The following is a 16,105-nucleotide window of genomic DNA, read 5'->3' on the forward strand; positions in this document are numbered from 1 at the left end:
TGAGAAACCTGTTTGTTTTTTTGATCAACACCAAAATTTTGTAACTCTGGTGTTTACTCTGCTGAAACTTTGATAACTGAAAAGGGTGTTTTTCACTTGTGTCTAATGGTTCTTTAAGGATTTGATGAAAAACTTGTGGGAATAGGGTTGGTTGCAACACTTGATACTGATTAGGACAAAAACATATAATGTTTATATATAAGCTGCCTTGTAAGAAGGCTAAATTAATGTAATAAAGGCTGTGTTGCATATAAAAAAAAAAAAAAAAGAACAACTGAGATATCTAGTTATTCAGACTTGTGTATTTATTTGACAAGGAACTCTGGTGGTATAGTGATTAAGGCATTTGGCTGCTAACAAAAAGATTAGTGATTCAAACCCATCAGCCACTTCATGGAAGAAAGATGAGGCAGTCTGCTTCTGCAAAGATTGACCGCCTTGGAAACCCAGTGGGGGTCACTGTTAGTTGGAGTTGATTCAATGGCAGTGAGTTTGGTTTTATTTCTTTATTATTGAGTATTTATTTGACAGACATTTTTCTCAACAAATGATGAACTGGGCCTGACACGTCAATGAAAATAACTAGAAGAATTTGTTACCAATTATAAAATTCCAGCTTTAAACAAAAATTAGAATTTTGCAAAACGTGTATCTGCCATTATGCATTTGACAGCTTTCCAATACTGAAAGAGTTGTTTCCTGATGAAATTGATGGTGATATCAGTGATCTTTTGATATTAAAAATGAAATATGTCAATATTTAGAAGAGTTTTATAACTCATTAATTCAGTATTTCCAAATGACCAATGTGTGCTGTTAGAAAATCATGCACAGATGAAAGACCTATGCAAAGGGCAAACTAGGCCAATAGAGTTTATGAAACAGAGTAAGAAAAGTTTATTCATAGGGTTGCAGATTCTACATTTTGAAATAGACATTTAAAAAACGTCCCCTTTTTACTCAAAATACATAGTGTTTAATTCTTTATTATAGGATGAAGAGGAATATCCATAATTATTTAAAAAAAAATACTTTACCCATTTCCAACTATGTATCTGTATGAGGCTAGATTTTCTCTGTATCCTTCAATCAAAACAACATATCACAACAGATTGAGTGGAGAAGCAGATAGGAGAATTTAGCAGTCCTCTATTAAGCCAGACACCAAAGAGATATGCAAAAATGTAAAGCCACGTCACTTGTCTCACTCTTGTTTCAGAAAAATATAATTATTTTTCATATGTTATCATATTTTCATTTTATTATTATTATTCTAAATAAAAGAATTCCATAATTTTTAAATTTCTGTTTTAATTTCTCATGTGGCAGATATCCATAACCTGCATAAAAATTTTTTTGTGGAGGCTTTATTCATTTTTAAGGAGCTCTGGTGGCATAGTGATAAGGCATTTGGCTGCTAGCCAGAAGATCAGTGGTTCAAACCCACCAGCTTCTCTGTGGAAGAAAGATGGGGTGATCTGCTTCCATAAAGATTTATAGCCTTGGAAACCCAATGGGGGTCGCTATGAGTTGGATTTGACTCGGTGGCAGTGAGTTTGATTTTATTAATTTTTAAGGATGTAAAGCATTTTGAGAAATGCTGAGTAAAGAAAAAGTGGCTCAGTTTGATATATATATATTTATATAGACATTTTGAGAGACAAAATCTTGTCATCCTTGCTTATAAGGAACATTCTGGCTATACTTCTTCCAAGACAGATTTGTTCATTCTTCTGGCAGTCCGTGGTATATTCAATATTCTTCCCCAACACCACAATTCAAATGCATCAATTCTACTTCAGTATTCCCTAATGGGAGTAGTGCACGTAGAAGTCTGAATATTGTCTTTGATTCTCTTCAGATTTTTGTTCTGAGCAACTGTGATGAAAAAGACTGTAGGGAAGCAGGTTTGGAGAGAAGGTCATAACAGGCATTCTGTTCTGACCATGTTTATTTGAGATGCATGTTAGATGTACAAGTGAAGATACTGAGGAGATGAGAGGATATGGAAATCAGAGAGGAGGTCAGGACAAAACAAACTAAATTTGGGAGTCCTAAGCATATAGCTAATATTTAAAGTCATATAGGCATTAAGTAAGCAGAGTTAGAGAAAAGATAAAGTCTAAGTATTGAGTCCCATGACACACTAATATTTACAGGTTGAACAAAGAAGCAGGAGCAAAGGAAGAAGCAGTAACAAAGGAGACTGAGAAGGAGTCAAAGGTGAGGCAGATGGAAAAGCCAGGACTGAGTGATATTGCTGATGCCACCAGAAGAAGTTGTTTCATGGAAGAAGTGGGCTCCAGTGTCAAACGATGCTGAGAAGTTCATGTAAAACCAGTTACATAAATTGAGCATGGAACTGGAAAGATGGAGCTCACTGGTGACATTGATAAAAGTAATTTCTCTAGAGTAGCACAAAAGCCTACTTAAAACTGGCTAGGGAAAGAACGAGAAATGAGAAAATAAAGCCAGCAAGTATAGACAACTTTTTCAAGGGTTTTCCTTCCAAACAGAAGCAGAGAAAGAGGTATTAGGTAGAAGAAGATGTAGAGTCAGGGAAGGATTTTAAGATGGAAATACTAAGCATGTTTATATGACAATGGAAATGGTTCAAGAGAGAGAAAAATTGATGTCATAGAGAGGGTAAGGATAAATATAAGACAAATTGTTTAAGTGAGAGAGAGGAGATGGGATGAAGAGCTCAAGAATAGTGATTGATTCCTGATAGGAGAACCAGCATATGGAAAGCCCAGTGGGACAGATCATCTGTCTGTTCTCAATAAAATGGTTGGCAGTTGAAAATAGCTAAGACTGAAGAAATTTCTGGGTGGCACTAAGACAAGAAGTCCTAGGTTCTACATTTCTGTGTATTTTTGTAGTGGTTTCATTTGTTTGAGGCTAGAGAGATGGCTTCATATGCATGTGAAAGCTGGACAATGAATAAGGAAGACTGAAATAGAATTGATGCATTTGAAGTGTGGTGTTGGGGAAGAATATTGACTATACCATGGACTGCCAGAAGAATGAACAAATCTGTCTTGGGAGAAGTACAGCCAGAATGCTCCTTATAAGCAAGTATGGCAAGATTTTGTCTCTCATACTTTGATCTGGTTATCAGGAGGGGCCATAGAGAAGGATATCATGCTAGGTAGAGAGTCAATGAAAAAGAGAAGACCCGCAAAGAGATGGATTGACACAGTGCTGCAACAATGGGCTCAAGCATAGCAACAATGGTGACAATGGTGCAGGACTGGACAGTGTTTCATTCTGTTGTTCATGGGGTCACTCTGAGTTGGAACTGACTCACTAGCACCTAACAACAACAGAGAGATGGTAGGCCTTCTCTACTGCCCCAGCCATTTGATGTTTTTCCTTCAGACTTTGCGAAGGAAAGAGTTCACCTGGTAACCAATATGTGTATCGGCCACCTCTGTCTGTGATCTCATAGTCAAGCTGTTTCCCAGAAGTCTGGGGGTGGAGGGGATTAGACAAAGAGTGCTTTGTGATTTCTTTGGCTGTTCACTTTTAGTAACAAGCCATGTAAGTGTAGTCCAGTGCCCACTCATCTCTGACAGGACACTTCTTGACCTCTCCTTGTTATGTTGATTAGAAGAGGAAATAACTCGAGTTGGAATGTCATCTTTCTCCTCTTGAGACTTGTAGGGATCCCTGGCTTGAGTAAGGATTTTTTCCATGCAGAGCAAATACTGTCCATCTTCCTAGGGGGACTTTTTACATACTGATATTGTTAATGATAATGAGTACCAATCTTTTATTTGGTATTTAATGTAGTGATACATGACTAACTCTGTGTCATCTCAAGACATCCTCCAGGTGAGGGGGAGGTTTAAGAAAAAAAGGAAGTTAATTGTGTCTGGTTTCATTATGAGGCCAGGACTTGAATCAGTCCTCATGCCGCATGGGCAGGACACTGCGTAGAACAGAAATCCTGAAATCTGTTTCATCATTAAACATCCTCTTGTCATAGATAGTTCTCAGTAGGAGAAATAAATAAATATGACAAATATTTATTCAAAGTTTCCTCTCAGAGTTTACCAAGGAGGAGCCACACAGCATACACCCTGAGCCAATTCCTATAGGGTATTGTTTATTGAGTTTGTTTTCACCCTGACTGCCCATTGCTTTGTAAGGTCAGTGCAATTTCAGGATGAAAAAAATCCCTTCTGCACAATTCCGTTTTCTTTGTCAGATGTTCCTTTGCCACAGAGTAGATAAGCTGAAGAAAATAGAAGGGGAGTGAGGGGGAACAAGGGAGTAGACCTGAGAGAGTTGGTATTTAATAATAAGTGTCAAGCCCTACAGTTATCTATGTGTGTGTGTGTGTGTGTGTGTGTGTGTATAAAATAAATATAAAGATCGACTTCACAAATAGAGAATGTGGAAAACAAAACTCAATAGCAATATATGAAAGGTCCTTGAGGGGTGTAATTTCTACAGGTTCAGTCCTAGTCATTGAGGGGATGAAGCTACCCAAAAAGTTAATGAAGCCGTGACCTGCATTGTAGGATTAAGAAGGCTATAGCTAATTCTGCCTGTTCACTGGTAAAATTATGCTGCACTTGAGTTCCTGTTTTAGTGGCTTTATCAACAAGTATGTCATTGGCTATAATCTATTAAAGTGACTATTTTTAAATTTAGAGATTAATTTCTTTTTCCCCCTGAAAGCACAGTGGCCCAAGACAGTGATAGCGAAAATATGTGAAATCATGTCCCAAGTGACATTCTCAGGAACAAGAAACCATTACCTCAAGAAAAGACTTGGGACAAAAAGAGAATATAGAACAATGATTGCTCCCTAATACTTGTGTGGGTGTTTGTTATTCTTGCCCTGGTAGCTCTGGAAGCAGACCAAGGACCAAGGTTTTTAGGCTTCAAAGAGGCATGTTTGCCTCAGAGACAACTCTTTAATGACATATGCAGTGATACTGCACATCTCTTTCTCCGGTTAGAGTTGCTTAGGAGGTATAATACCTTCTCATTGGAGGTATTTAATCAGAATCAACCACTTCGTGGTCAAACTTTCCATAGCACATTGTACGAGCCAACCTCACAAATTCTTCTCACCCTACTATTGTATTTATTTGTTCATTCAGAATGTAGGTTGCTTTTCATGATTATGCACTTAATTAAAATAAGCTAGTAAGGGCAAAAAAGAAGTGGCTATTTCCCTAGAGCTGCTTTTGGCTCCTGAGGATAATTTTATGGAAGAAGTATGTTTGAAATGTTCTAGTATTCCTGAAACTTCAGCTTCAAAATATAGAAAGGTCTTTTTCTGGTCAGCCCTGCATCAAAAATGAAAAGGAAAATGTGTGAAATACATTCTGATGCCAACAAGCCTCTGCCCTTAATTTTCTTTTCCTCCTTCTGAAGATCAGTAGGGAACTTAGGAGCATAGAGTTGAAGTGAGAGGTTCATTAAATCCAAGAGAAAATGTTGGAGCAATCTATTGTTACAATGGCTCAATCTTAAATGATTACTTTGAAGCTTGGAGTCCCACGTTTTAAAGTTTAAAATCTAAAAATGAAACCTTTCAAAGCAGACTTTAATGACTAAAATCAGGGAAATTGCGCTGTCCTTCACGTTTCTTACACAGTGGTAACATAGAATTGCTATGATTCCAACTCATAGTGACCCTGTAGGACAGAGTAGAACTGCTCCATAGGGTTTCCAAGGCTGTAAATCTGTACAAAAGCAGACTGCCACAACTGTTGGTGGGTTCAAACCACTGACCTTCTCAGCTAGCAGCTGAGCGTTTAGCCACTGCACCATCTGGGCTCCTCATAAACCGATGAAAGGACTGAAAAACAGGAAGCAACATCACATAATTTTAAATTACTTTGGGAAACTCCTAAAAGTGAGTGTAACCTGTGTGGGCCTTTAAAAATGAAACATATTTATGCATTTGATGTATACCTACTTAATTATTTCTTACAGTTCAGCCTAACATTCATTTGTATTTTTATTTTCCTGACTGTGTTTTATTTAGTCCTTACTTGACATGTCTAACTGCTAGTGGTTAGGTTCCCACTGGCACCATCAAGTTGTTAAACTAGCTGCTGATAAATGCGTTATGAAGTATGGATGCAAAAAAGAAACCACAAGAGATGAAAGTATTAGGTGATTATTTTTTTTAAAGATTAAGATTTGCTTAGTTAGCCCATAGCAAGACCCTGATGTATTTGGCTGCATAGCAGCCAGACAAGGAAAGATTTAGTTAACCTCTCTTTTGCACAATCTTCCTGAAACGACAGGAAACCTTTGTTGGACCTCAACATTCTTAAAGCTCCTTGCAGCCCTTCCACTTCTTCATCCAGAAGGTCAGTATCTGCACAGCTGGGTGTGCATAATCCCTAGGTGCCCACCTACAACCTGCAGGCTGTGCAGCCCTGACCTAGCTGGCCCCTGGACAGGCCCAGCCCCAATATTTGTGGGGCTTAGGGCATGGGTACAATTGAACCACACATGCTTTATGTTTAGAGATTGAAATGTTATAAATCAAGCTAACAAACTCTTGTTCTCCCTTGAGGTGATGACCTTTTAGAAGGCCAGGTTCTAATTTAGAATTTGTAGGCTGCTTAGAGTTCAAGTTGGAACATGGGGATGTAGTATACAGCCTGTCCTTTCTTTCCTTCTCCTTCTCACCACACCTCCAAACCATTCCACATGTCCCAGGTACACCCACACCCCTTGTGCACAGCTGTCTGTTAGCCATTTGGTCACCCTTTAGGTGGAATAGCCCACCCAAGGAATGATGGTCCCAAGAAAAAGGCCTCCATTGATCTTAGAATCTCACTTGGGGCCAGAAGGGTAGGAAAGTCTGGGTCATGGAAGGGCAGATAATGAGTTTGAGATAGAGTGGGGGCAAGGATTCCCTGGCTGACTAAAGGAGGGCAGGGCCCTTCTTGCCCCGGTCTAAGAGTGATGCTGCCTTTGGAGCATCTCAGTGAAATCTGTCACTTCTCCTGTTTCCTAATGACAGCAAGGCCTTTCTCTTTGCACCAAGATCACTCCTGCCAAGACTAAGGGTCAGAGAGTATTGGTGCTCTCTCAGAGGAGCTTTGTGCCTCTGATGTGGCAGGAACAGAGTCAGTACTGATGATTCAGTAGAGCATTTTGCCTAAAATCTTCTTGTGCATTCATCTTCTTCTTCCACTTTTGTTCCTGTCCATTTTGTATGCACCTCCCTCACCTCCACACATACCTAGATCAAGGCCTGGATCATGAAACAGCCCCTTTTAGAGTCTGTCACTCAACCTGCCTTTTGCCTTCTCTCAGATCTTGATACAATGGGGAGGGATTGTAAAATTTTCTGGAAATACAATCACAGTACCTCTGTGGTGGTTAAGGTTATGTGTCAACTTGGCTGGGCCTGGTTTTGAGTGGCTGGGCAGCTGGGTGTAGTTATTCCCCATGATGGGACTAGTAATCAACTCCATGGTGAAATCTACTGTGAGCAGCTGAGTAGCTCCCTTAGGGATCTGGTCTGCTTCCAGTATATAAGAAGCTTTGAGAAAAGTCTTGTGATTTTTGGCATGCTTGGATCCTGCATTTAGCCAAGTCTTCATTCAGCAGCCTGCCATGTTGCCTGACAATCTTGAGACTGTTCTGGACTTGAACTCGTGGCCTTCTGTGTTGCTTGGTAATCTTGGGACTGTGCCATTTTACTTGTCAACCTTGGATTTGTCAGCCTCAGCAGCCAGCAGCTGCCTGAGTTAAGAGACGCCTCCATCTCCAGTGGGCTGGGAGCAAGAGGCTGAACTGAAGCCAAAGGTCAAAGGGCCTTCACCCAGCGCCTAGAGCTGGCACTTTGAAGTTGGATTTCTGGCCTGCTAAACTGTAAGAGAATAAATGCCTGTTTGTTACAGTCATCCATTTGTGGTATGCTTGTTATAGCAGCACTGGAGAACCAAAATACCCTCTATACCTGAGGATTTCTTTGGTGTTGAAGAAGGATCTGTATGTAAATCAAAAGAACTGTGATGTGTGTGACTCCACCCCCACTCCAGCTCTCCCACCCCCCCACCCCCCCATCACTTTTTGAGTCACTGACCAGGATACTTAACTTCTCTGTACCTCATTGTCCCAGTCTACAAAAATGATAAATAGTTAACATCTGTTTCTAACTGCTTCAACTGAAACTTTCAGGATATATATATATATATATACATAGAGAGAGAGAGAGAGAGAGAGATGAAAGCAATCAAAATATCCCATCAAGCCCCCTTCCAGTAGAACTTCATTACGTTCTCCAAGAGCATTTTTATATTATCAAGAAATATGATTCAAATTTCCCTAAGTTGACAGAAAAGTGTGAAATCTGTTTCTAACAGATGTTCCCCATGATCCCCCAAATGTAAACATGTTTGCAAGACGGTAGTGAGACAACCTGTTTACACAAGGAAGTACTTAAAAAAGCAAACAAGAAAGCATCACCCAGAGCAGTCATTGTGATCAAAGTGCCGTCAATTATTAGGGTGTAAAGGGAACTGATGACTCAACTTAGCACCACCGCGGTCTCCAGATTTCAGTTTCGTAACAGAGTTTCTTTTCAGGAATATTCTTCATTTACACACAAATCCGATTTTCTTTCTGAAATGTTTCTCGATTTTCGTCAAACCGAAATACCAGGATCCCTTCAAAAGATGACTCTGATACCCAGATTATGCTCAGATGAGCTTCATGCAGGCACATATTGCCATGGAGACCTGGGCTTTTTACTCCCTGGGATCCTGGTGCCTGAGAGGAGGGACGAGATCTTTCACAGAGTGACTCCTGGCTGCCTGCTCTTTCGCCTCCCCACTTAGTCAGATGCGGCATAGAAACTCTCAGACTGCATGGTGGTAGAAAATAACTTTCTGAATCAATCAAAGTGTGATATTTTGATCCTTTCACATGCCTGGGTATTCTGGGCAAGTGCATGTTCAAATCAGTGACTCATGAATCAAGATGCAAAGTAGGTCTCTGAGTGCTAGCTGGCTGGAAATCAGCTTTTAGACCTGAAGTGAAGTACAGTCTAATGGAAAAAAATAATTTGTGTCCATTTTAGCAGTTTTTATAAAAATATCACTGCTGCCCTTCAAAGTAATGTACAGTGGGACTCTGCCTCAATTTGGAAACAAGGGGCTGGGTAAAGAGAAATGAAGTGTATATGTTAAAACCGACAAGAAGTCTCTATTATAGGAAGGGTATTTTGTAACAGTTCATTCCCAAACTATTAATTCTGTGCTTTCACAAACTATAAATTCTTTTGCTTTGAGGAAGGGGAGGCCAGTCCCTGTAGCATCCTCACCTAGTAATGCCTATTTGATTAGGCTTAAGTAGCCTAGGAACTGGACCTCTGTTTATAAAACCACTTCCAAGGAAAATAGCTTCATGTTTTACCATTTATCTCGGAATCTTTTCTCTCCAGACAATGAAATGGGCTGTCAGTGAAAGTAGCAATGCCATCAAAACCATGATCCGGAAGTAACAGCATCCCAGCAGCCCCGGGGGGGAGGGGGTGGCAGCATGAGCTCTCAGTATTTACAATGCAATTTAATGGTATAGGTTTGTGGGCCAGGATCTACCTCTGCTTTGGATACATAAAAATAATTAAGATCTCAGTCCATAAACTTAATAAAACAAAGTTCAACAAGGTTGCAGGATACAAGGTCAATATACAAAAATCAAATGTATTGCTCTATATTAGCAGTGAACACTCTGAAAAAGAAACAATTCCATTTACAATAGCATCAAAGAGAACAAAATAATTAGAAATAAATTTAACAAAAGAATTGTAAGACATGTACACTGAAAACTGTAAAACATTGGTTAAAGAAAGCAAAGATGATCTAAATAAATGGAAAGACATTCAGTGTTCATGGTTTAGAGGACTTAATATTGTTCAAATGGCAATACTACCCAATCTGAGTTACAAATGCCATGTTGTCTCTATCAGAATCCTAGGTGGCTTTTTTGCAGAAATTGACAAGCTGATCATAAAATTCATGTAGGCATGAAAGGGACCCAGATTAGCTAAAACAATCTTTAAAAAGGAAGAAACAAGTCAGAGAGCTCACCCTTCTTGATTTAAAACATACTATGACTCGACGGCAAATAACAACAACAACAACATAAAGATAGAGTAATAAGATGGTATAGCATTGGCAGAAGGATAGACTCATAGAGGTCAATGGAATATAATTCGGAGTCTAGAGATGAACTCTTATATTTTTAGTAAAAACTTTTCAACAAGGGAGCCAGGACAATTCAATGGAGCAAGAATAGTCTTTTAAACAAATGGTGCTTGTCTGTCTGGATGTCCTATGGATCCTAGAACTACATGTAAGAGCTGAAACTATAAAACTCTTAGAAGAAAGCATAGGAGTAAATTTTCATGACTTTGGATTAGGCAGTGGTTTCTTAGATGTGATACCAAAAACACAAACAATGAAAAAATAGACGCATGACTTCATCAAAATGTAACACTTTTGTGCTTCAAAGGATACCACTAAGAACATGAAAAGGTAACTCAAAGAATAAGAGAAAATATGTGCAAATCATCTATATAATAAGGGACTTGTATCCAGAATATATAAAGAATTGTTACATTTCAATAGTAGAGACAAATAGACCAGTTAAAAGTGAACAGGATTTGAACAGTCATTTCTCCAAAGACGTGAGAGAGGCACAACATCGTCATCCCCATTTTCTCATATTAGAAAATTGAGACTTTGTTTATGTTACTTGGTCACAGTCACTCAACTAGTGGGTTGAACCCAGGTCTGTCTGACACCAAAGCTTATTCTCCTCCCATTACACTACTCACCCCTAAAGGAGAAACCCCCCAAGCAGAACAGAGAACTGACAGGATTTCCTGTTTAGAGAGGTGGGCTATGATAATTCCCAAGGGGCAAAGGTATGAAAAGTTAAAGGATGCTTTTGGAGAAAATGACAAGAAACTGAATAGAAAGAGGAAGTTGTTACTTTTATGGTAAAGGAAAAAATCATTTATTTTTAAAAAAAGTGCAGTAAATGACAGACAAGGAAAGTAATGGGAAGAAAAGAGTGGCGACCAGATCCAGGCTGACAAATTAACAAGCAGGACCTAAGAACATCAGAGTAGAGCCGCCCTGCCTTGAGTGTTCCTGGAGTAGCCGGCTTATTGGGTGAGAGGCACAGCCATGCTGACAGTTAAGTTTGACCAGAAACCGGGTAGGGATGTTCTTGTAGCCTAAACAAGAAAAAGTCATATATCATCCAGATACTAAAGTAGCCCCAGAGGAGGTCATCCTGGAACACTCCAGGCACCAGGATCCAGTACAAGGAAGCGTCTGTAAACAAAATGAACTTGTGTTAGAGTTTATTTACAGCAGGAGATTTTACACTAGATTCTTAGGGGACTTCTGGGTAGGCTTCAAAAGATCTTTGAACCCTAGCAGTTGTGTGGAAATGTTTTAACATATACATATTTTTTCTGGGGAGAGGGCCATCAGGTTCTTAAAAGGTTTATGACAGGAGAAAGGTAGAAAAAAGAAAAAAAAAAATTGGTTTAAACATTTATCTTAAAGTGCCCAGCTAATTGTGTGATAAATTAAAGGGTCTGGCACTCCTGATTTTTGGAATAAAAATGAATTCTTAATGAATGATCTCACTGCCTGCAATGCTGTCTGATTCTGTCCTGGCATTTGATAGAACTTGTTACGGGATTAGGTAAGACAGGATGTTAGTACATTTGAGGTCATTAAACCAAGAAGGGAAGGGGGAAAAAAAAGAAATCTTGCTACATGTATTGTGCAGTTGAATTCAATGCTGAATAGGTAAGGGACTTTCTTTGTGCTGTGTGCCAACACTTTTAAATCCTGCTTCTAAACAGACTGGAGCGGCAGTGCCAGCTCCATCTAGACACAGAGCATTGGTAAATACCTGTCTTTCCAAGAAATACTGTTTTGCTTGTCCTTTTATGGAGGAGGCGTGGAAGGCTGTAATGTCCTGAGTTGCATAACATTTTTGTAATCGGATATGGCAGTGTACAACCTAAAGAAACAACAAAAGTTACCTTTTGCCCTGGTGACCAGCATTCCTACAGTCCCAGTTTCAAGACTAGGAGAGCAATGAAGAATATGTCACAGAGAACCTGATATGTGTTAAAGGTTTTGTCAAGTGAAATGTAACTCCCAAAGTTTATTTTTCCACCTGTCATTTCCTTCAGGTTTTTTTTTTTCTTTCTTTTTCTCTTCAATCTTATTTTGAATTTATTATTCAGGAAGTACTCAAAACGTATTGAGTAATACAGAGGGAAAACCCATTTACGTTTTGAGACAAGAATGTCAAGTAAAGATACTTTATGATATATGTTAACGTCAAGCCCTTTCTTATGTGTGATATGACTGTATAAATAGAAGGAAAAAGCTTATGTGGGAAATGAAAGTGTTCATTTAGCACTGTGTGGTCCCAACTATGCCAGTCATTGGCTGTGGGGCTTGGAACTATGAATATGGAAGCAGATCAGTAAGCCCTCAATAAAGGCTATTTCTGCTTTCCATCCTCTTCTCACACCTCAGTTTCTTCATTAGTAAAATGAGAAGGTTTGACTGACTGACCCCCAAGGTCCCTCTCAGCTCTACTATTCCATGATTTAAACTCACTAAGGGCAGGGGGTAGGGGGAAGGACTCCAGAGCAGTATAAAAATCCATATGGAAAAATATGGTCTACCATCTCCCTGTGTGTACACACAAAGCATCTTAGGCTTCTGACTTTCACTCTTCTCTGCTCCCCATTCTTCCCTTTTCTCAGCCAGCCAGAAATCATCCATGAACTTGGAAGTGGGAAGAGAAGGCAGACAGGACCCAAGACATAGGGCTGGGAGAAGGGCCATCAGCACTTGATGTCAGGTTACGTTAAGGACTCCAGCAAGACTGGAGTTGGCCTTGACAATGCCACATGGTTATCAGCACAGCAGGACTCAGGGCTACAGCCCACGAGATAGAGATATAGCACCGCTGATATTTATGCAAACAGATGGGGACTGGAATGTGGAGACTCTAAATCCACAAGAAGCTTCTCACTGAGTAAGACACAGCAGGAAACGGACTGTCTGGAGAAGGAAGAGGATGTGTCATGAGATGGCAGCTGGAGAGGAGGGCGAGAACATTTGCGTGGTCAATTTCCATGCAGGATTCGAGCTGGTTGTAGATAACATTTGCTATGAGGACTCAAGGGTCACTGAAAGCAGGCAGATCCTCAGAGCAGTGTAGTTCCTCCGCTGTTCCTAATGTTCCTGCCAGTACACCCTGCAGTGATTTGGTCTTCATTCATTCATCAGGTTTGCATCAGGCACTCTCTCACATGCTAAGGAAAGTGAACAAGAGAAGCAAAGTTCCTGCCACATAAAATTAGCCATCACATAGGTTTTATGTAGATCTAGAGAGACAGTGAATAAAGCATAATAAATTAGCATACAAATTTTAAGAAACCCTCTAATGGAACCAAATAGGGTGATATGTAGTTTTTGGGGAGGGGACAGAACATGTTAACCAAGATGGACAGGGAAAGTGACTCTGAGGAGGTGACATGTTTGAATTAAAACCAGTTGCCATCGAGTCTCCTTTGACTAATGGCAACCCCACGTGTGTCAGAGTGTAACTGTGCTCCATAAGGTTTTCAATGGCTGATTTTTCAGAGGTAGATCACCAGGGCTTGCTTGCTTGCTTTTTTATTTTTTTTTTCTTTTTACCCTTCTCTTCACCCAAATCAATACTTGTCTCTATGTATCTAACAGTGTTCCCTACCCTACCCTCCCACCCCTGGTAACCAACAAAGAAAATTTCCTTCCATAGATAAACCTTTCCTTGACTTTTACAATAACAGACTAATACAATATTTGTCCTTCTATGATTGACTTATTTCACTCAGCATAATGTCCTCCAAGTTCATCCATGTTATGTGGTGTTTTGCAGATTCTGTGTTATTCTTTAGGGTTACATAGTATCCCATTGTGTCTTTTTATGGAGGACACTGTACCATAGTTTGGATATCCATTCCTCAGTTGATAGACACCTAGGTTGTTTCCATCTTTTTGTCTTGTAAATAGTGCTGCGATGAACATGGACGTGCATATGTCTCTTCTTGTCATGGCTCTCACATCTTTAGGCTATACACCTAGTAAAGGAATGGCTGGGTCAAATGGTATTTCTAATTCCAACTTTTTAAGGAATTGCCACACTGCTTTCCACAGTGGTTGTACCATTTCACAGTCCCACCAGCAGGGTATGAGAGTCCCAATATCTCCGTATCCTCGCCAGCATTTGTTATTTTCTATCTTGTTGAACTTTGCTACTATTGCTGAGGCAAGATGGTATCTTGTTGTTTTGATTTGTATCTCTCTAATGGCTAATGAGGAGCTCTGGTAGCATAGTGCCTAAGGCACTTGACTGCTAACCAGAAGGTTGGAGGTTCAAATCCACCAGCCACTCCTCGGAAGGAAGGTTGGGCAATCTACTTCCGTAGTGATACTGCCTCGGCAACCCAAGGAGGAGTCACTACGAGTCAGGGCCGACTCAACAGCACATAACAACAGCAACAACAACAATGGCTAATGATCATGAGCATTTCTTCATATGTTTGTTGGCTGCCTGAATATCCTCCTTGGTGAAGTGTCTATTCATGTCTTCTGCCCATTTTTTAATTGGACTGTTTGTCTTTTTGTTATTGAGGTGTTGGAGTTTTCCATAAATTCGAGAGATAAGTCCCTTGTCAGATATGTCATTACCAAATATTTTTTCCCAATCTGTAGATTCTCTTTCAACTCTTTTGAAGAAGTCTTTGGAAGCACATAAAAATTTAATTTTTAGAAGGTCCCATTCATCTACTTTCTCTTCTACTGTTTATGCATTTGGTATTATGCTTGATAGTCAGTGCCATATATTAGGTCCCCTAAATTTGCCCCTAGTTTTTCCTTGAGTAACTTTATAGTTTTGGAGTTCACAATTAAGTCTTTGATCCATCTGGAGTTAGATTTTGTGTATGGTGTGCAGTACATATCTTGTTTCATTTTTCTGCAAATGGATGTCCAGTTTTGCCAGCACCAATTATTAAATAAACATTCTCTTCCGCATTTAATGGATTTCAGCCCTTTGTCAAAGATCAGCTGACCATAGGTCGATGGATCAATTTCTGAGTTCTCAATTCTATTCCATTCATCTATGTGTCTGTCATTATACTAATACCAGGCAGTTTTGACTACTTTAGCTGTGTAGTACGTTTTGAGATCAGCAGTGTGAGACCTCCTACTTCGTTCTTCTTCTTCAATAGTGCTTTGCTTATCCAAGGTCTCTTTCCTTTCCATATAAAGTTAGTGATTGGTTTTTCCATATCCTTAAAATAATGTTGATAGGATCTGGATTGGGATTGCATTGAATGTATAGATTGCTTTGGGTAGAATTTCACAATGTTCAGTCTTCCTATCCACGAGCATGGTATAGTCTTCCATTTATGTAGATCTCTGACGATTTCTTGAAGTAGTTTTTTTTATAGTTTTCTTTGTACAGGTCAAGAGTCCATGGTAAGATTTATTCCCAAGTATTTTATTTTTTTGGTAGCTATTGTAAATGATATTGATTTCCTAATTTCTTTTTCAGCAATCTCTTTGCTGGTGTAGAGGAATGCAACTGATTTTTGAATGTTGATCTTGTATCCTGCCACAATGCTAAATCTCTCAATTAGTTCCAGTAGATATATGACTGAGTCTTTTGGGTTTTCTAGGTATAGGATCATATCATCAGCAAATAGAGATAGTTTGGCTTCTTCCTTACCAATTTGAATGCCTTTGATTTCCCTTTCTTGCCTTATTGCCCTGGCTAGGACTTCCAGTACAATGTTAAATACAAGTGGTGAAAGAGGGCATCCTTGTCTGGTTCCTGTTCGCAGTGGGAATGGTTTCAGTCTCTCTCCATTAAGAATAATGTTGGCTATTGGTTTTGCATAGATGCCCTTTATTGTGTTGAGGAATGTCCCTTCTATTCCTATTTGGCTGAGAGTTTTGATCAGGAATGGGTGTTGGATTTTATCAAATGCCTTTTCTGCATCAATTGATATGATCAT

General features: G+C 39.5%; 1 protein-coding gene across 1 annotated transcript in view; it reads left to right on the forward strand.

The window, feature by feature from the left end:
• Window positions 1-16,105, forward strand: part of LOC103205966 (elongation factor 1-alpha 1-like) — a 37,569-nt gene that overhangs the window by 1,694 nt on the left and 19,770 nt on the right. The window lies entirely within an intron of this gene.

This window comes from Orycteropus afer, unplaced genomic scaffold (assembly GCF_000298275.1).
Source record: "Orycteropus afer afer isolate SDZICR_OR568_19922 unplaced genomic scaffold, OryAfe1.0 scaffold00011, whole genome shotgun sequence".
Taxonomy (NCBI): Eukaryota; Metazoa; Chordata; class Mammalia; order Tubulidentata; family Orycteropodidae; genus Orycteropus; species Orycteropus afer.